General features: G+C 36.9%; 1 protein-coding gene across 1 annotated transcript in view; it reads left to right on the forward strand.

Moving 5' to 3' along the window:
• LOC306654020 (calcium-activated chloride channel regulator 4-like) overlaps positions 1–21890 on the forward strand; it is a gene marked incomplete at both ends in the record, with an annotated part of 111262 nt that overhangs the window by 27232 nt on the left and 62140 nt on the right.

Below are 21890 nucleotides of genomic sequence, written 5' to 3' on the forward strand. Positions count from 1 at the left end.
TGAAAAACTACTAATACTAAAGTTTATTAGTTATATTCACTCATTAATTTATTATAAATAGTGATGAATAAAGACCTTTTTCATATTGATACCCAGTTGTGCATAGTGAAGAAAAAAGACCTGTTTCATATTAATATCTGGTTGTTTATTATTTTTCTAATGCAAAACTTTCAGTAATAATATTTACAAATTTCATAAAGATGTTAAAATTGTCAACTTTGGTACTTAAAACACAACTGCCAAAAAGCAAATAAACCATATTTGTGGAAATTGACTGGCTTCGATGCCACTGGTATAAATTGCTGGCATTATATTCACCTAAAAGCACTGCTATTGCTATGATCATAATTGTTGCAATTGATGAAATACGGAAGGTACCTGTAAAAAAAAATCAGATACCCCCTGTTGAACCACAGTTATTCCTCATTTCAGTTCAATATAAACACATTTCTTTTCCCTTAAAAAGTCATACCTTTGCATGCATTTTCTTTCATCATAGGAATTATTGAAGCTACCATCTATTGTCTGTTCTCAGAGATAGAAAATAAAATACATTAAAACTATTTTCATTCATCACTCATAGTCACAACCTAGGAGATGAAATCATAATGCTGAATAAGACCAATGGAGGTGACAATTTGTATTGACAAGAGCAGGTTCACATATTCACAAGCTTATCATGAGTCCAAGTTTATAAGAATAGCTTCCTTTTCTTCCAACTGACGCTTTTCTCACTTTGCACAGTGAGTTATACTGCCATGATTCAGCCAACAGAGGAACTGGAGAGAAACTAAAGCATATGCACTCATTTATATCCTTATCTCATGTACCTTTGGCAGGAATTGTTTGCTGATATGGAAGTAAACTAAAATGAAAGTCATATAAGCTGAGTCCAGGGGTCACTTCTAACAATCTGTCAGCATGGACTAGACTTTTAACCTGGCATGATTTATTTGGTCTGATTAGCAAGGTTGACAAAAAAGGGCCTGTGGTTTAAATTGGAAGTTACAAAAGATCAAGGGAGGAGAAGATAAGCAGAGAGGGTACTGAGAGGATTTGATTTGTTCTAATGGCATTCAGCAGAAATGAGTTGTACAGCAGGGTCTTTAGTCAGCTTTTTCACTGCCGTGAATAAAGGACCGGCCAGAAGAACTGTAGGAGAGCCAAACTTTATTTAAGGGCTCAAGGTTTCAGAATTCTCGGTCCATTGATGCAGGCTCCATTCCTGGGGCTCCAGATGAGATTAAACATTATGGCAGAGCATGTGGCAGAGGGAAGCAGCTCACATGATGATCAGGAACCAGGGAGAGAAGTCTCCACTTGCTAGATACAAATATATACCCTAAAGGCATCCCCCCAATTCCCAGCTTCTTCACCCTCACCCTATCTCTTTAGTTACCACTCAGTTAATCCCTACCAGGGGATTAATTCACTGAGTTAAGACTCTCACAACCCAATCATTTCTCCTCTGAACCTTCTTGCACTGTCTCACATGTGAGCTTTTGGGGGACACCTCACATCCAAACCATAAAGGAACTGTGCTGTTCAGGAAGAAGGGCCATTGCACTGTTAGTTCTTCTAGCAGGTCAGCACCTGTTCAAACAGCACTAATAGCTAGGGAGAGCTAGGTCAAAGTGGAGAAGATGTAGGAAAGGGGTGTTAGACACCTGGACTTTTACCAAGAGGGCAATGAAGGCCTGAGATTCTGTGTTGGCAATAGTGATACTGTGCAATAGTCATACTTTCCCCGTGCTCTTCCCACTCAGCCACCCCATAGCTCTGAAGTCAAAGCCTGTCAGCATGGTTATTTCCCTCTCTGATGCTTCGGTAAAATAACTAGGCTCAGGTTGGTCCCTGTACTGGACTATTCCCTCCAAGATCAGGCTCTGACTGAGTTCTATTACCAGATCTGCAGAAGTAGCTATTTGTGAAGTAGTAAGAATAAGAAAACTAAATGATTGTTTTTATTGTAGTCAGGACAGGCTACATAATTCATGTTTCCCAGTACAAAATGAAAATGAGAGGACTCTGTTTAAAAAATTATTGAGGATTTCAAGACAACAGTGAAATTTCAAGCAATGATAAAAACAATGAAACCAAGTTCAGAGCCTACTGAGCACAGAGCTCTGAGCAACTACATGGATCCCACACCAGCCCTACCTATGCTGCAGGAAAACTAGCAATAGCACCAGTTGTGTAGAATCTCTGCATGGTTCATTAAAGTCACAAAGCACCCTTCATGGTCTCATAGTAGGTCTTGTTAACCAAGAAAATTTATCAGATTTGGGTAGGGACTCATAGGCCCATCAGCTCTGATTAGGAATCTAAAAGTGGAAAATTAATCTAGGTTTCCCAGTAAGGAAGAGAGTTAACCCTATGTGGAAAAGAAGAGCTTCTGTACCAGAGAATCAGTTATCGGAAGGTTCCTGAATAGAAAAATCCTGTAGCAGCAGTCATCCAAGAGGATGATGCTCTGGAGTTGGCCAGTCACAGTGTCACAAGCTAAACACCTGCCCTCAGAAGTCTGCCCAAGCCTCTTGATTTTTTCCATTTGCAATCACTAGAATTCAAGAATTACCAGCAAATGAACCTCCTATTTAAGCCCAGTCAACCAACAGAACATGTAGAAAATATAATTATTGTTTGAAGCTACTAACTTTTGGGATACTTTAGTTCATGACACCTGATTTGCAAAACAACTGATTCCTGTTATCAGTCCAGATTCCACTGGAAAAACAGACCCAGTATGAATGCCACAGAACATGGAACTTCTCATCATTTCTACCCCAGAATCATATAGTTTCTGGCAGAAGCAGTTTCAATATATCCAAGTTGCCTTAGGAATCCTAGCCACTATAATCACAGCAGTATGGGACTGTGCCAAATGATGGAAGAGCAAGGAATATTCTAAAGTGGTAGTGAGTGGTTCTTGTCCTCAGCCTAATAATTTACAAAAGCAGAAAGCTGGCAGCTCAGAGCTCTTACGCGGTGGTGATGCTGACTCCACACTGGTGGCACTGATTGCAGACTTCTGACCCAACCCCTTTTTGAGTTGCAGAGCCCTGGGGCCTAGTCTATGTATTCCCTTTAATCTCAGGTTTGTAAATCTTTTGTAAAGCTTGTTTGTTAGCTCAGTAAGGAGCCCAAGTAAAAACAATTTCAGAAGAAGTGAAGTTGCCATTTTCATGCATCTTGTAACTGATAGATGTATTTTTGAGATTGAATAGGGAGGAAGAGTTGTCCCTTGACTTATCCCCCACCCAATCACAACAATGAGAAAAATCTAGAAAGATCTTTGAAGACAAATGAGGTTTTCCAAGAGTGTGAGGTCACAGGCAGAAAAGGAAGCAACGATGAAGGAGCAAGTGATGGTTCTAATCAATGTTGAGAAATGGTCATTGAATTTATCAACACAAAGTGATTAGTAATCTTAATAAATGTAATTATCATAAAGAAATAATGGAGATAGTAAACAAAGATTCTTTCAGAATCTTGATTGTGAATACAGTATAGAGAATGGAAATTAGAAGAACTAGTACATTTAAAGACAAGAGAAGCTTTATATGTAGAGCAATTTTAAATTCTACTATAAATATTATAAAAGTATTTTATATTTTAAACTCTATACATATAAAACTGACATCATTTTTTTTAAAATTTAAAAGAAGACTGGATTCAGACTTACAGTATTGTGATCTGTGAAACTTGAATAATAGTGTTTACCTCCACGAATTGTGTGGAATCCATTAAAGAATGGGAGGAATTTGGGCCCTATTTCTATATGCAGTTATTGCTCAATTCATAGCAAGTTCTCATGTTAAGAACTTTTGTCTTGCTAACTGTGAAGTTCAGGGATCCTAGCATTAAGGACTATTTGCCCATCAATCACTCAACTGACATATTGATTCCTGCTACTTACTAGAGATTCAGCACTAAGTGCTGTGGTCGAGAAGTGAATGAAAAACAGCCTGAGAATAGAAGAAAAAAATTAAAAATCATGTATCTAATAAGGGCTAATATCAAAATATGTCAGAAGCTTAAACCTCTCAGAGTAATAATAATAACAATTTTAATTTGAATTGGGCAAGTGATCTGATTAGTTATTTCTCAAAAGAACAATGACTGACCATCATGTGAAACAAAACAGAACAAAACAAAACCAAAAAACAAAAACAAAAACAAAAAACAACAACAACAAAAAACCCCACAAGCTGAATACCTACAGGAAAAGGGAGAAGCAATCAAAGACTGAGGCCATACATCCCAACTCCTCTCCTACTTCAGGCCTTTAGAGACATAAGTCTGCCTGATTTACAGAGAGAACTTCAGCTCAAATAAAAGATGGAAGTTTAGAAATGAACAGGCAGGACTGGATCTTACCCATAAACCAAGATAATTTTAATACTACAAAAGGACAATAATAATAAAATTGCCTGATATATCATTAAAAGAAATTACTACCCAATAAGATGGAGAAACTCAACAAAATTGAGCTAATTATAGCTACTAGAAAATGGTTTTTTTCATGTTTATCTTCCTGTGAGTTGAGACAACTCAATAAACTAATTTCACAGCAATAACAATGATATCACCATTTAAATTACAGTGACAAATCCACAGACATACAGACCTACCCTCTCAGAATCAAGGTCCTGCTTGTCTTTCCACATTCTTCCCTCCAATAGGGAATACTTGTATTCTCCAACATCCATTCTCCCTCCTTCAGGCAAAAGTTCAGTCATTTTCCAGGTTAGACTTCTTGACAAGTCCTTTTCTACATCCCCAGTCCTCCCCTCTGTCCTTCACCCCCTATTTCTGATACCCAGAATGACTTCTTCCCTTAGGTTGGACCTTTTTACCTCTCTTTCCACTTGTGTTTCCATATAATCATAACCTTTGTCAAAGACTACCACATCATACAACTGTATAGGGTTCAATAACCCCTTAGGTGAATCACATCCTTAGAGTTTTACAGTTCACAGTTTCTGCATTGTCATGTGGTAACCCTCCCCTTAGAACTTACATATGAAAAAATACATATTTTTAGCTAAATACTGATCTATGAAGCATGAAGTTGTTCTAAATCAAGAGCATTTTAGTTAACTGCATCTATTTAAGTAATATGAGTTATTTGGTCCATTTTTCAGTGCCCTATTTTCTTTAATAATCTATGTGATAATCATTACAGTAGTTCCTGGTATATTTGTCCCTGTTAGGAACATAAGTCAAGTCCTAAACATTGTGTGTCCAGCTATCTATTGTCGACTAACTTCAAGAAATAAGGGTGTGCCTTTTTACAAGAAGATGTTTTAAGGACCTATGGAAAAGGCTGAACAGTAGAAGTTTGTGGCATGAATGCAGATCCATAACTTACTCCATAATTTGAAATTGTAGTTGTACTTGTAAATAGCATCTATCAAAACATTATAGTTTTCTTCAGACATTCATCCATGCACAGTCTGTCAAATGTAGACCCACAAACCCTTGACTAAGCATCCTTCCTAGGAGCAGAACCAGGCTTTCCAGATTCCGGAGAATCTTATGTCAGGAATAATGCTCACAAAGAAAAGCCCACTATTGAATGTCTGTTTCTATACTCAACATCTTCACCACAACTGTGATGAACATTACATACATAAATATGTGTAGTTTTAACCAAACCTAGATATGTGGGTATAGAAATATGATTTAGCAAGCTATTTGAATGGAAGTTTATCAATTTTGTGAGAAAAGAGTACAATTCTAAAAATTTATTCTCTGCATCCATACTTTCTTCTGGATTTCCTTCTGAACAGTAAAAGAAATGCATCTCACCCCACAGTCACTCAAACCAGATTTGAGGACTCTATCTATTGACCCTTCAATTTCCTCACCCTTTACAGAACAAGTCCAGTCTGACATGTCTCCTTAACTCTTATCTCTTGATCCCACTTCAGTGACACTGCCACAATTTCCCTATAATACTGGAAAATATGGTCCCTACCTGGTCTCTGTCTTCAGCCATGTCCCAAGTTCAACCCACACTAATGTGAGGAAAACTACCAAGCTCCTGCATAGACTTCTTGATAATATCTAATTACATTGATATGTCTTTGTGGCAGAGACATTGTCTGTTTTATTTATCACATTTTGCACAGTAAGCATTCAAATATTTGTCAAACAAATGAGCAGTGTACTCATCATCATTAGGGATTTGCTTCTACTTCTTCATTCCTCACTGGAATAGTCCCACTGGTACCACACCTGCAATTAATCAAAGACTTTCAATTCCTCCAAAAGTCCACACTGTTTTACATCTCTGGATCTTTTTCAGGAACATCACATTCTCCTCTTCCATCTGGAATTCTAACCATCTTCTGTCTCCTTTTCTATTATTTGACCAAATGCCCTTTTAAAATGTCAGTCCTGGCCTACCCACACAGAGGAGAGGAGAGCACCTGTGCTGTGGTCCCTGTGGCTCCCCAGGCCAGCCTCCATCTTGGAACACTGCAGCAGCCACTGCCATAGCTCCCCACACCACATGGTAGCCTCTACCTGAGGACAACAGACTGGGCCTGGAGGCAACTGCTGCCACAACACCACCCACCACATTGTTGCAGGTTGTCCAACACCACTGCATGACCTTTCCTCACAGTCCATCTCTGAAAGCAGTCGCCTCCATCCAAGGTCACTTCTGCCACCATCTTGGGTTACCTCTGCTGTCACCACTGCCATCTTTAGTTGGGGCAGTTTCCATTATGGGACACCAGCCAGAGACTAGAAACCCAATATCAAGGTACCTACAGGTTAGCTTCCACCTCCACCAACTCCGCCAACTAGAGACATGGCCACTTCCACCTAGGGACACCAGCTAGGACCTGGAAGACTATTCCAAGGTCCCTACAGGCTTGGTTACACTTGAGCATCCCTTTCTCTCTTCTCTCCTGCTAATAGTCAACTTCTACTGATTCCTCTTTTACTCTTGCTGTGATCTAATACTTCCATATTCTCACCTCCTATCTCATAAACATCACACACTACTCTCCCCATTCTCTTTTTGTCCATCATTAGAAACTGTAAACACTATTGCAAACCTACTGTTTATACTATAGATAATAATCAAAACATCAATTCTGTTTATTGTGACAAAACTCTAAATGTATTAATAGGAACTAATTGATTTAAAGCTGCTTATAGTTTGCATTGGGTGCTGTTAATACTGACCTCCCTTAAAAGTGAAGTAATAGAAACCTGCAGGGACAGTATAACTCTATGGGGTAGAAACCTTAATATCTCAGATCTACACCTCTAGAGGGGAAGAAATGTGAGCAACAAGAAGAAACAACAGAAAAGTGCCCCAAATAAACAAGATTCCACAATAAAATAATTCATTGATAGCACAGTAGAAGGAACATCAGAGAAGGAGTTCAGAATGTACATAATTAAAATGATCTGGAAAGTAAAGGATGATATAAGAGAGCAAATGCAGGCAACAAAAGATTACTTCAATAAAAAGTTACAAGAGCAAATGCAAGAAGCAGAAGATTATTTTAATAAAGAGATAGAGATACTGGGAAAAATCCAGAAATACTTGAAATGAAGGAATAGACCAAATTAAAAACTCAATAGAAAGTATCATCAACAGACTAGATCACTTGGAAGACAGAACCCCAGACAATAAAGACAAAAAATATAAACTTGAAAATAAAGTTGACCACACAGTGAAGATGGTAAGGAACCATGAACAGAACCTCCAAGAAATACGGGATGACATGAAAAGAACAAGTTTAAGCATTATCAGGACAGAGGAAGGCCCAGAGACACAAACCAAAGGAATGCACAATCTTTTCAGTGAAATACTATCAGAAAATTTCCCAAACCTGAAGAATGAAATAGAAAATCAAATACAAGAGGATTATAGGACACCAAATGTACAAAATTACAACAGATTCACACCAAGGCGCATTACAATGAAAATGCCTAACATACAAAATATATAATCTTAAAGACCGCAAGAGAGAATTATCAGATTACATATAGGGGGAAACCAATTTGGATCTTAGTGGATTTCTCAACCCAGACCCTCAAAGCTAGGATGTCTTGGAACAACATATATCAAGCTCTGAAAGATAATGGATGCCAACCAAGAATCTTACATCCAGCAAAATTAAGCCTCAGATTTGATGATGAGATTAAAACCCTTCTATGAAAAACAAGTTAAAAGAATTTACCACTAGAAAGCCTGCATTACAGAACATTCTCAGCAAAATATTCCATGAGGAAGAAATAAAAAAAAAAAAAAAAAGAAAGAAAGAAAAAGAAAAACCAATGAAAGACAGCAAATGGAGGAACTACACTAAAGGAAAAGCCAATCAAAGGACATGCCAAGCCAAGCTAAAAACCAAACATAAACCAAAATGACTGGGAATACAAATAATATCTCAATAATAATAATTAACAGTCTAAACTGATTAATCAAAAGAAGTACATGAAGGAAGTCATCCATGTCTCATATGAGACCTTAGTGTATTTCAATCCATTAACCAAAAATATCTGATCTCAGGAACTCATAGTTTCTGATGAGTATTTGAGAATGCCTGAGTCACATGGTTATCCTGCTTTAGCTCACCACTCAAGTTCCCCATCCATCAACCAGCAAATACACTTTTTTCTCAGCAGAACATGGATCCTTCTCTAAAATATGTTATGCCACAAAGTAACTCTTAGCAAATGCAAAAAAAGGAGACACTACCTTGCATTCTATCAGATTATAATGTAATGAAATTAGAAATCAATAATAAAATAAAAAATAGAAACTACTCCAATACCTGGAGACTAAATAATATGCTATTGAATGATGCATGGATAACACAAGACATCAAGGAGGAGATTAAAAATTTTCTTAGAGGTAAATGAGAATGGCAATATGTTACACCACCTACAATTCCCCTCAGTGCTTAACAAGGATTCCACTGAGTAATAAAGGTGTTTTCAAAGTCTCATCATACTGGTAATTCGGTTGCGGACTTTCCTTCCTTGCTTGCTTAATATGTGTAGGTTTACTATTAATATTTTATGTGTTTTCCCTGAAAACAGGGGTCTTAACAGAATCAGGGTTAAAACATAAAAACCAGTCTTCTAATGGAACAGTGATTTCAGATTTAGTCATTTGTAATGAAACTTTGAGTAACCAAGAATGTCATGAGAAAATATAAAAATAGATTCTAGCTGCCAATACCCTGTTGACTATTCTCAGATGACCTGAAGTATGTAGGCAAATAACTCCAACCCCATCAGGAATGATTAACAGGAACAGAAGAAATAAAGAATATAGAGTTCCTACAGTTAAAACACCTTATGACTATGCTTATTTAATTAATGGAAAGCCATGACATCCTTACAGAGGGATGCCTCTTAAGCCTCTGGATTTAGACCCTCCTTTATCTCCCATGGGATATTTAGATGTAAAATCAGGACATCTTATAATCTGGTTTGAAAGTATACATACAAGACTGCAAGATATTCCATTTCTTAAAGATTAGGATTTACTAACTGCTGTAAATATTATTGGCCACCTATCCCCCGGAGAAAAAGTTCCTCAATATTAAGTTCACACAGTAGAAGATGATGTCATATTATTGTTAGCTTAAACTGTCTAGCAGTTATTAACCACAGCAGTAGCTACACAACTGACATTTACTCAACCCTGCTGAACTTGCTTTAACCTTTAAGATTAGTTAAGCAATATTAATATGTCTTATTGTTTAGTTATAGGTTATCACATGTAAGCAATTACTAAAAATAATTAGAATACTTCATTGCCTGGTCTAGTATTGATTATACAAGATATTTTTGTTATTTTTCCTTGTAATCTTTTTTCTGTTCTGGATAAACATGTGTAACTGTCAACATTTTAATGTATAAAAAGCTGGCTGGGAAAAATAAAATTTAGAACTTAACATCCATTCCTTGAGTTTGTGTTGCTTTGTTCTCCGCCTCGCCGATGCCTACTCCATCACCTGTGAACACTATGACCCCTGCTAGGGCTGGACCCCGGCAGCAATACAACGTATCAAAATCTCTGGGACACTAAGAAAGCAATGCTAAACAGAAAGTTCATTGCATTGAGCTCATTCACTAAAAGAATGAAAAGTCGGAGCTGAAGAAATGGCTCATTTTGGAGAGTGCTCACCTAGTATGCGCAAGGGTGGCAGTTTCTCAGAGGGGGGAAAAAAGGAATGAAAAATCAACAAATAAATGACTTTACATTACATCTCAAAATTCTACAAAAAGAAGAACAAACCAATGCCAAAAGTAGTGGAAGACAGAAAATAATTAAAATCAAAGCTGAAATTAATGAAATTGAAGCAAAAGAAACCATTGAAAAAATTGACCAAACAAAAAGTTAGTTCTTTAAAAAAAAATACACAAAATCACTAAGCCCCTAGCCACACTAGTGAAGAGAAGGAGAGAGAAACCTCAAATTATTAAAATGTGTGATGAAAAGGGAAATATCACAATGGACACTATTGAAATACAGAAGATAATTAGAAACTACTTTGAAAATGGAAAATCTTGAAGACATTGACAAATTTCTAGAGACATATGAACTATCCAAACTGAATCAGGAGGACATACACAATTTAAACAGAAGCAATGAAATAGAAGGCCCCATCAAATGCATACCAACCAAGAAAAGTCGAGGATCAGATGGATTCTTAGCTGATTTCTACAAGACCTTCAAAGAAGAACTTATACCAATACTCCCCAAAGTAGTCTATGAAATAGAATAAGGAGGGAACCCTCCCAAACTCATTCTATGAAGCTAGTGTCACCCTGATACCAAAACCAAAGACACATCAAGGAAAGAAAATTTCAGACCAATATTCCTGATGAACATAGATGCAAAAATTCTTAATAAAATTCTGGCAAACTGTATACAAAAACATATTAAAAAGATAGTGCACCATGATCAAGTGGAGTTCAGCGCAGGGATGCAAGGTTGGTTCAACATATGGACATCAACAAATGTAATTCATCACATCAGTAGACTTAAAGTTAAGAATTACATGATTATCTCAATAGATGCAGACAATGCATTTGAGAAAATTCAGCATCCATAAATAAATATGGAAATCAATAAATATAATGCATCAATCACATCAATATACTTAAAGAATCATACGATCATCTCAATAGATTCAGAAAAGGAATTTGAAAAAATACAGCACCTCTTCACTCACAAAACACTAGAAAATGGGAATAGTATGAACATACCTCAAGATTGTAAAAGCTGTCTATACTAAGCCCATGGCCTAGTGTATACTAAGAACATCATTCTACATGGAGAAAGATTGAAAGCATTTCCTCTAAAAACTGAACCAAGATAGGCATGCCCTCTTTCACCACTTCTATTCAACATTGTCCTTGAAAGTCTAGCCAGAGCAATTAGACAGACAAAAGAAATTAAAGGGACACGAATAGGAAAAGAAGAACTCAAACTATCACTATTTGCCAAGGACATGATTCTGTATTTAGAGGATCCAAAAAATTTCGCCAGAAAACTTCTAGAACTAATAAATGAATTCAGCAAAGTAGCAGGATATAAAATCAACAACCATAAATCTAATGCATTTCTATACATCAGTGATGAATTCTCTGAAAGAGAAATTAGGAAAACTACCCCATTCACAATAGTCTCAAAAAAATATAAAATAAAATACTTGGGAATCAATCTAAGAATATAGATGAAAGATCTCTCCAATGAAAACTACAGAACACTAAAGATAGAAATTAAGAAGACCTTAGGAGATGGAAAGATCTCCCATGCAGAATTAATATTGTCAAAATGGCCACACTACCAAAAGCATCATACAGATTCAATGCAATTTTAATTAAAATCCCAACATTTTTCCTCATGGAAATAGAGAAAACAATTATGAAATTCATTTGAGAAAATAAGAGACCCAGAATAGCCAAAGAAATCCTTAGCAAGAAGTGTGAAGCAGGAAGCATATATATTTATTAATATGTTCAAGTGTTCTATGTCCAAAATTATTCTTTTAAAATATTATTATTTGCTATAAAATGTTGAATTTCTAAAAGTGTTACAGTTAAAAACTGTATTTTTGGTGTAGTAACATAAAATTACATTTTAAAATAAGGATTATCTAATACACTGTTGCCTCTAAAAAACAGAAAAGGGACAATAAATTATATCCCATAGCAAGGGCAGTGCATTTTATTTTAAAAATCTCATTTCTGTTATGTTTTTTATTGGTTTTACAATAACACAATAAAATAACCATGTAAACTGAAGTCAAATATTTATCACATATTTAACATTGACCTTTACACAGTCAGCATCCCATAATCAGTCCATGCCTATACAGATATTTCTGAGTAGATGTGTGTGTGTGTGTAGAGAGAGAGACAGGGTGAGAGAGAGGTATGTGAAAGAAAAGGTTCTTGACAAACCAACATTCAGGGTAAGAGGAACAATGGAGTTATTCAGAGGTTTGGTCTCCCTCTTACACTTATACCTGTTGCTGGGGTCCAAGGCTGAATAACAATGGTTATGAAGACATTATTATTGCTATAAATCCCGGTGTGCCAAAGATGGAAAATTAATTGAATAAATAAAGGTAAGATAGATGGGATTTCTTGAATTGTAGAGGGAAAAAGTGAATAATTATCATAGAAACTCTGTCTGTCTGAAATATCTAGGAAGTTTAAACGCAGCATGGTGCAGTGGGAACAATGTTGGAATAGGCAGAGAGAGATGAAGGTTCTAAATGGGGTTTTTCCCCATCTAGAACACTACAATAAGGCACAGGGCCTCCCTGATCCTCAGTTTCCTCATCTGAGAATTAGTAGTTGTACCCATTTGTTTTTCTTTCTTTCTTTCTTTCTTTTTTTTTTTTTAACAGACTGCATTTTGGTTCATTGTACACAAATGGTGTACATCATTTCATTTCTATGGGTGTGCATGATGTAGATTCATACCATACATGTACACAGGGTAATGATGTCTGTCCTCATTCCACCATTTTTCATACACCTCTCCCTCTCATTTTCCTCCATTCTTCTCTCACCCCCGTCACTCCTCCCCCATTATATATCATCATCCACTTATCATGGAATACATTCAGACTTTGGTTTTTTGGGATTGGCTTATTTCACATAGCATGATATTCTCCAATTCCATTATTTCTCTGCAAATGCCATAGTATTATTCTTCTTTATGACTGAATAATATTCCATTGTGTATATATACCACAGTTTCTTTATCCATTCATCTGTTGAAGGGCATCTAGGTTGGTTCCATAATATAGGTATTGTGAATAGAGCTGCTTATTATAAACATTGATTTGGCTGCTTTACTGCAGTATGCTAATTTTAAGTCCTTTGGGTATAAACTGAGGAGTGGGATAACTGGGTCAAAGAGTGGATCCATCCCAAGTTTTCCGAGGATTTTCCACACTGCTTTCCAGAGTGGCTGCACCAATTTGCAACTCCACCAGCAATGTTAAAGTGTGCCTTTTTCCCCACATCCACGCCAAAATCTATTATTGTTTGTGTTCTTGATAACAGCCATTCTAATAAGTAAGATGAAATCTGTTGGGGGCTGTGCCATGTTGATCACATCAGCAGCGAGGAGGTTAATTGACATAAGCACACTCAGGTGATTTTATCATCCATGCACACAGTGTATGCGCATGTGTTCTCAAGCACTCCTAATCGTGCCTGCTTGGAGCGTCTGGCCTAATCTTTGCGTAAGAGGTGTGGCCCTGCTCTCCACCTCCTGGAGATGATATAAGCGTAGGCGGAGCAAGACAGCGTGACAGGTGCGGCAGCAGCGAGTAGGGGCAGCCGCCGAAGGCAGATTGCAGAGCAGAGAACTGAGACGCATCACTGAAGCACCTTAGGTAGACATACACTTAGTTCACAGGATGCTGGATGCACCAGTAAGAAGCAGTAGACCTTAAGCAAGGCGTAGCAAGTCTCTTCCTCTAAGCTTTAAGCAAACCCTGTCCTCTCAAAGTCTCTCTTAAGCAAAGTCTCTCTTTCTCTCTGATAATCAAAGTCTCTCTCTCTCTCTCCTCTCAAAGCAAGTAAACCTCATTTCCTCTATCCTCTATAAACAAGCAAGAAAGCAGTGCACTAAAGAGAAAGATAGAAGTAGCTCAGATTCCAGTCCACCACCCATAAGACCCGTGCAAGTTGTTGCTGCAAGCGGTGACAAATATCCACGGATTTTGTACCGCAAAGAGCCAGCAACAGAAATCTTAGAGTTGTTTTAATTTGCATCTCTAATTACTAGAGATGTTGAACACTTTTTCATATATTTATTATTGCCTATATGTCTTCTGTAAAGTTTATGCAATGAAATGAAATTAAACTTCTATCTCTCACCCTGCACAAAACTCAACTCAAAACGGATCAAGGACATAGGAATTAGACCAGAGACTCTGCACCTAATAGAAGACAAAGTAGGCCCAAATCTTCATCATGTTGGCTTAAGACCAGACTCCCTTAACAAGACTCCCAAAGCACAAGAAATCAAAGCAAGAATCAATAAATGGGATGGACTCAAACTAAAAAGCTTTTTCTCATCAAAGGATACAATCAACAATGTGAAAAGAGAGCCTACAGAGTGAGAGAAAATCTTTTCCACACACACTTCAGATAGAGCACTTATTTACAAAATTTATGAAGAACTTACAAAACTTTACACCAAAAATACAAAGAACCCATTTGCTTTTAATAATTATGTGCAGAATGCTTATAGCATGCTAGAGGAGAGAGAAGTAAATTTTTTAAAATAAAAAGGTCCCTGCCCTCATGCAGTATGTATTAATTTCAAATGTTGCAGGAACAAAATTACAATAAATATAATTTGTTATGTAATATTACTTGACTTTTATTTACAATTCTAAAATCAGGCAACACCATTCTACAAAATCGAATGAGTATTCCAATGAACAGAGCAAAGGAAGTTAAGATAGATACTGGAGGAAATTAGAATAATTCAGGATCCAGTCCAGTCTACCAGTAGATAATACAAATTCAAAACAATAAAGAGGTCTGCAATCTAATAATAGATATCCTCTAAACATTTTAAAAAACACAATTTTTCTCTTCATAGTCACTCTCATTTTTAATGATAATAAAAGATTAATTCATTTGAAAAAGGAGTTTATTCTCCTCAAACAGAACCTGATAATTTACATAGTTGCAGCAAAAATAGCAATTGACCATGTGAGCTCTATAAGGTTTGCTTTTCCAGAACTTTAAATAGGAATATCAAATTAGGCTTTATAAAACTTTTTGAGACTACAAAGCCATGCCAAGACAGACATTGGGCTGTGCCTGCAATACCTATAGAATCATTCAAATATTTACTCAAAAATGGCATTCCATTTCTTTTTATTTTTTAGTGATGAGCATGAATTTACTTAAATAGCATTTGTTAAATAAATCTGTTTTCAGTTTATGAAAGAATCACTTTATACATATTATCTTGCTTGATCTTACCTATAACCAGATAAGGAAGGAAAGACAGGTATTTATCATCTTCTTTGACTTTTGAGAACTGGAAACTGATGAAATGTCAACAGTCACTGAGCAGTTAGGTAGGGCTGAAGGCTAGATCTTTTGATTCCATATCTGGTTCTCATTATTTATTATGCTTATATAATTTGCCACAAACTTAGTCCTCTAAATGTGGCTCCAGTTTTCTTAATATATATATTATATTATTATTTTTTTAAATTAAAAATCATAAATTTACATAGGGCAATGTTGTTTGATTCATTCTGTTATTTTTTTCCCTTCCCCCCTCCCCTCCCACCCCTCTTTTCCTTCTATACATTCCTTTCTTCCTCCATTCTTACCACCCTCCTTATCCCTAACCCTAAACCTAACCCTAATCCTAACACTAACAACTCCTACCCCCCCCCCCCCATATGTCCTCATCCGCTTATCAGCGAGATCATTCGTTCTTTAGTTTTTTGAGATTGGCTTATCTCACTTAGCATGATATCCTCCAATTTCATCCATTTGCCTGCAAATGCCATAATTTTGTCATTCCTCATGGCGGAGTAATATTCCAATGTATATATGTGCCACAGTTTTTTATCCATTCATCAACTGCAGGGCATCTGGATTGGTTCCACAATTTGGCTATAGTGAATTGAGCAGCTATGAACATTGATGTGGCTGTATCTCTGTAGTATGCTGATTTTAAGTCCTTTGGGTATAGGCCAAGGAGTGGGATAGCTGGGTCAAATGGTGGTTCCATTCCAAGCTTTCTGAGGAATCTCCATACTGCTTTCCAGAGCAGCTGCACTAGTTTGCAACCCCACCAGCAATGTATGAGTGTACCTTTTTCCCCATATCCTCGGCAACACCTGTTGTTGATTGTATTCTTGATAATTGCCATTTTAATTGGGGTGAGATGAAATCTTAGGGTAGTTTTGATTTGCATTTCTCTTATTACTAGAGATGTTGAACATTTTTTCACATATCTGTTGATTGCTTACATATCTTCTTCTGTGAAGTGTCTGTTCATTTCCTTAGCCCATTTGTTGATTGGATTATTTGTATTCTTGGTGTAGAGTTTTTTGAGTTCTTTATAGATTCGGGATATTAGCGCTCTATCTGAAGTATGAGTGGCAAAGATATTCTTCCACTCTGTAGGCTCTCTCTTCACATTACTGATAGTTTCCTTTGCTGAGAGAAAGCCTTTTAGTTTGAATCAATCCCAGTTGTTGATTCTTGCTTTTATTTCTTGTGCTATGGGAGTCCTGCTAAGGAAGTCTGCTCCTAAGCCAACAAGTTGAAGGTTTGGACTTACTTTTTCTTCTATGAGATGCAGGGTCTCTGGTCTGATTCCGAGGTCCTTGATCCATTTTGAGTTGAGTTTTGTGCAGGGTGAGAGGGGTTTAATTTCATTCTGTTGCATATGGATTTCCAGTTTTCCCAGCACCATTTGTTGAAGAAGCTATCTATTCTCCATTGCATATTTTTGGCACCTTTGTCTAGTATGAGAAAATTGTATTTATTTGGGTTTGTGTCCGTGTCCTCTATTCTGTACCATTGATCTACCTATCTATTTTGGTACCAATACCATGCCATTTTTGTTATTATTGCTTTGTAGTAGAGTTGAAGATCTGGTATTGCGATACCCCCTGCTTTGCTCTTTCTATTGAGGATTGCTTTAGCTATTCTGGGTTTCTTATTCTTCCAGATGAATTTCATAATTGCTTGCTCTATTTCTGTAAGGTACATCATTGGGATTTTAATTGGAATTACATTGAATCTATATAGCGCTTTTGGTAGTATGTCCATTTTGACAATATTAATTCTTCCTATCCAAGAACATGGGAGATCTTTCCATCTTCTAAGGTTTTCTTTAATTTCTTTCTTTAGTGTTCTGTAGTTCTCATTGGAGAGGTCTTTCACCTCTTCTGTGAGATTGATTCCCAAGTATTTTATTTTTTTTGATGCTGTTGTGAATGGGGTAGTTTTCCTAATTTCTCTTTCTGAAGATTCATCACTTACATATAGAAATGCATTGGATTTATGAGCATTGATCTTGTAACCTGCTACTTTACTGAATTCACTTATGAGTTCTAAAAGTTTTCTGGTGGAATTTCCAGGTTCCTCCAAATATATAATCATGTCATCAGCGAACAGGGATAGTTTGAGTTCCTCTTTTCCAATTCGTATCCCTTTAATTTCTTTGGTTTGTCTAATTGCTCTGGCTAGAGTCTCAAGAACAATGTTGAATAGAAGTGGTGAAAGAGGGCATCCCTCCCTTGTTCCAGTTTTTAGGGGGAATGTTTTCAGTTTTTCACCATTTAGAATGATATTGGCCATGGGCTTAGTGTAGATGGCCTTCACAATGTTAAGGAATGTTCCCACTACCCCAATTTTTTCTAGTGTTTTGAGCATGAAGGGATGCTGTATTTTATCGAATGCTTTTTCTGCATCTATTGAAATAATCATGTGATTCTTAACTTTTAGTCTGTTGATATGGTGAATGACATTTATTGATTTCTGGATGTTGAACCAACCTTGCATCCCTGGGATAAAACCCACTTGATAATGGTGGACTATCTTTTTAATATATTTTTGTATGCAATTTGCTAAAATTTTGTTGAGAATTTTTGCATCGATGTTCATTAAGGATATTGGTCTGAAATTTTCTTTCCTCGATGTATATCTGTCTGGTTTAGATATCAGGGTGATATTGGCTTCATAGAATGAGTTTGGGAGGCTTCCCTCCTCTTCTATTTTATGGAATACTTTGAGGAGTATTGGAATGAGCTCTTCTTTAAAGGTTTTGTAGAACTCGGCTGAGAACCCATCTGGTCCCAGACTTTTCTTTGTTGGTAGGCTTTTGATGACCTCTTCTATTTCATTGCTTGAAATTGATTTATTTAAGTTTTTTATGTCCTCCTGGTTCAGTTTAGGTAATTCATATGTCTCTAGAAAATTGTTGATGTCTTCGAGGTTTTCTGTTTTGTTGGAGTATAGATTTTCAAAATAGCTTCTAATTATGTTTTGTATTTCACTCGTATCTGTTGTGATATTGCCTTGTTCATTCCGAATTTTAGTAATTTGAGTTTTCTCCCTCTTTCTCTTTGTTAGCGTGGCTAAGGGTTTATCAATTTTGTTTATTTTTTAAAGGAACCAACTCTTTATTTTGTTAATTTTTCCGATTGTTTCTTTTGTTTCAATTTCGTTGATTTCGGCTCTGATTTTAACTATTTCCTGTCTTCTACTACTTTTGATGTTGGTCTGCTTTTCTTTTTCTAGGGCTTTGAGCTGTAATGTTACGTCATTTATTTGTTGATTTCTACTTCTTTTGTTGAATGCGCCCCATGAAATAAATCTTCCTCTCAGTACTGCTTTCATAGTGTCCCAGAGATTTTGATATGATGTCTTTGTTCTCATTTACTTCTAAGAATTTTTTAATTTCCCTCCTGATGTCTTCTGTTATCCATTCATCATATAATAGTGTATTATTTAATCTCCAAGTATTGGAGAAGTTTCTGTTTTTTATTCTTTCATTTATTCCTAATTTCAGTCCATTATGATCTGATAGAGTACAAGGTAGTATCTCTATCTTCTTGTATTTGCTAACAGTAGCTTTGTGGCATAAAACATGGTCTATTTTAGAGAAGGATCCATGTGCTGCTGAGAAGAAAGTGTATTCGTTCTTTGTTGGATGGTATATTCTATATAAGTCGGTTAAGTCTAAATTGTTGATTGTGTTATTGAGATCTATGGTTTCTTTGTTCAATTTTTGTTTGGACGATCTATCCAGCGGTGAGAGAGGTGTGTTAAAATTGCCTAGTAGTATTGTGTTGTGGTCTATTTGATTCCTGGAATTGAGAAGGATTTGTTTGATGTACATGGATGAGCCAATGTTCAGGACATAGATATTTATGATTGTTATGTCTTGCTGATTTATGCTTCCCTTAAGCAGTATGTAATGTCCTTCTTTATCCCTTCTGACTAGTTTTGGCTTGAAGTCCACATTATCTGAAATGAGGATGGTACTCCAGCTTTTTTGCTGTGTCCATGTGCATGGTATGTTTTTTCCCATCCTTTCACCTTTAGTCTATGGGTATCTCTTTCTATGAGATGGGTCTCTTGCAGGCAGAATATTGTTGTATTTTTCTTTTTAGTCCAATCTGCCAGTCTATGTCTTTTGATTGATGAGTTCAGGCCATTAACATTCACGATTATTATTGTGATATGATTTGTATTCCTAGTCATTGGACTCATTTTTGTTTTTTGACATGATTTGGTTTCTCCTTTATTTGGCTATTCCTTTAGGCTAGTTCCTCCTGTCGCTGATTTACATCATTGTTTTTCATCTCTTTCTCATGGAATATTTTGCTGAGAATGCTTTGTAATGCTGGCTTTCTTTTTGTAAATTCCTTTAGCTTTTGTTTATCATGGAAAGATCTTATCTCATCGTCAAATCTGAAAGTAAGTTTTGCTGGGTATAAAATTCTTGGTTGGCATCCATTTTCTTTCAGGGCTTGGTAAATGTTGTTCCAGGCCCTTCTAGCTTTTAGGGTCTGGATTGAAAAATCTGCTGATATCCTTATTGGTTTCCCCCTCAATGTAATCTGATTCTTTTCTCTCGTAGCCTTTAAAATTCTGTCTTTATTTTGAATGTTAGGTATTTTCATAATAATGTGCCTTGGTGTAGGTCTGTTGAAATTTTGTATATTTGGAGTCGTATAAGTCTCTTGTACTTGGTTTTCCATTTCATTCTTCAGATTTAGAAAATTTTCTGATATTATTTCATTGAATAGATTGTTCATTCCTTTGGTTTGTTTCTCTAAGCCTTCCTCAATCCCAATAATTCTTAAATTCGGCCTCTTCATGATATCCCATAATTCTTGTAGATTCTGTTCCTGATTTCTTTCTTACCATCTTTTCTGTTTGGTCAACCTTGTTTTCAAGATTAAATATTTTGTCTTCAATATCTGAGGTTCTGTCTTCCAGGTGATCTATCCTATTGGTTATGCTTTCTATGGCATTTTTAACTTGGTTTATTTTTTCCTTCATTTCAAGGATTTCTGTTTGTTTGTTTTTTTTTTTTTTCAGTATCTCTAACTCTTTATTGAAATGCTCTTTTGCTTCCCTTATTTGCTCTTTTAACTGTTGATTGGTGCGTTCATTTAATGCCTGCATTTGTTCTTTCATCTCCTCATTTGCTTCCCTGATTGTTTTAATTATGTACATTCTGAACTCCCTTTCGGACATTTCTTCTGCTGTGCTCTCATTGGGTTTTATTGATATAGTATCTAGGTTTGTTTCGGACATTTTCTTCCCTTGTTTTCTCATATTGGTCAGACGTCAGTGGGACTCTGTGATATTGTAGATTTCCTCTATTGGCTTATAGTGTCTCTGTAGATTTCCAGTGTATCACCTACCAGCCTTCAGTAGCCAGAAGTCTTGGATTAATTTGATAATGCAGTGCTTCCGAAGAACGCTGCCCCTAGGCCGCTACTGGTTCCAGGGAGAGAGACCTGCAGAGGTCTCTTGCTGCCCAGCCCTGGTTCCAGAGGCTGGTTGCAGGTTGGAGGTCTCCACTGGCTTGGGGACTTGTGGCTGGCTCTGTGTAGACAGGCTCTCACTGGGCGGTTTGCCCCGAGAAGCTAGCCTAGAGAGGCACTTCCCGCCGGAGGGGGCTGGGCTGCTTGGGGAAGTCCCTGGCGCCCTGTGCTGGTCACTGAAGCAACCTGTGGGCGGGCCACAGCTGGCAGCGGGACGGGCCGGAGCTGGCCGCGCTGCTTCTGTGCAGAAGGGCCCTCACTGGGGGGCCTGCTCCGCGAGGCTGGAGGATCTGTCCCTGTGGGAGGAGCCCACCGCCAGACTGCACAGAGCTGCCTGGGGGAGACTCTATCTGCCCTGTCCTACTCTAATAAGCCACTCGAATCCAGGCCTGCCACCCAGCTGAGCTGACCTGGGTGGGGGAGATTTACCCCGTGGTTCTATTTTAGTCCGAGTCTCTCAGTGCCTCCCCTTCTCGAATCCTGGTTTCTGGAGCGACTGGAGATGCAGTCACCCTCTAGTCCGCCATCTTGGATCACCAGTATTTCTAATTACATCCTATTATGAACAGAGCAAATTCTTTGCAAATAACTAAGATAAGAACATCTGTGATTAGTCTCCAAAATCTGGAGAAAGAATAAATTTATAATATTTATTCATAAAAGTATACTTTACTAAACTGCTGCAAACTATAGACAGATGAAAAGAATGTGTTTCCTTCAATGTGGAAATCAACATTAAAAGAATCAAAATGTTATAAAATTTTTTAAAAACATAAAATTCCATAATTCCTCACCAGTTCTTTCAATGTCATGTAATTAATTCTT

This window comes from Sciurus vulgaris (genome assembly GCF_902686455.1).
Source record: "Sciurus vulgaris genome assembly, chromosome: 1".
NCBI classification, from domain to species: Eukaryota; Metazoa; Chordata; class Mammalia; order Rodentia; family Sciuridae; genus Sciurus; species Sciurus vulgaris.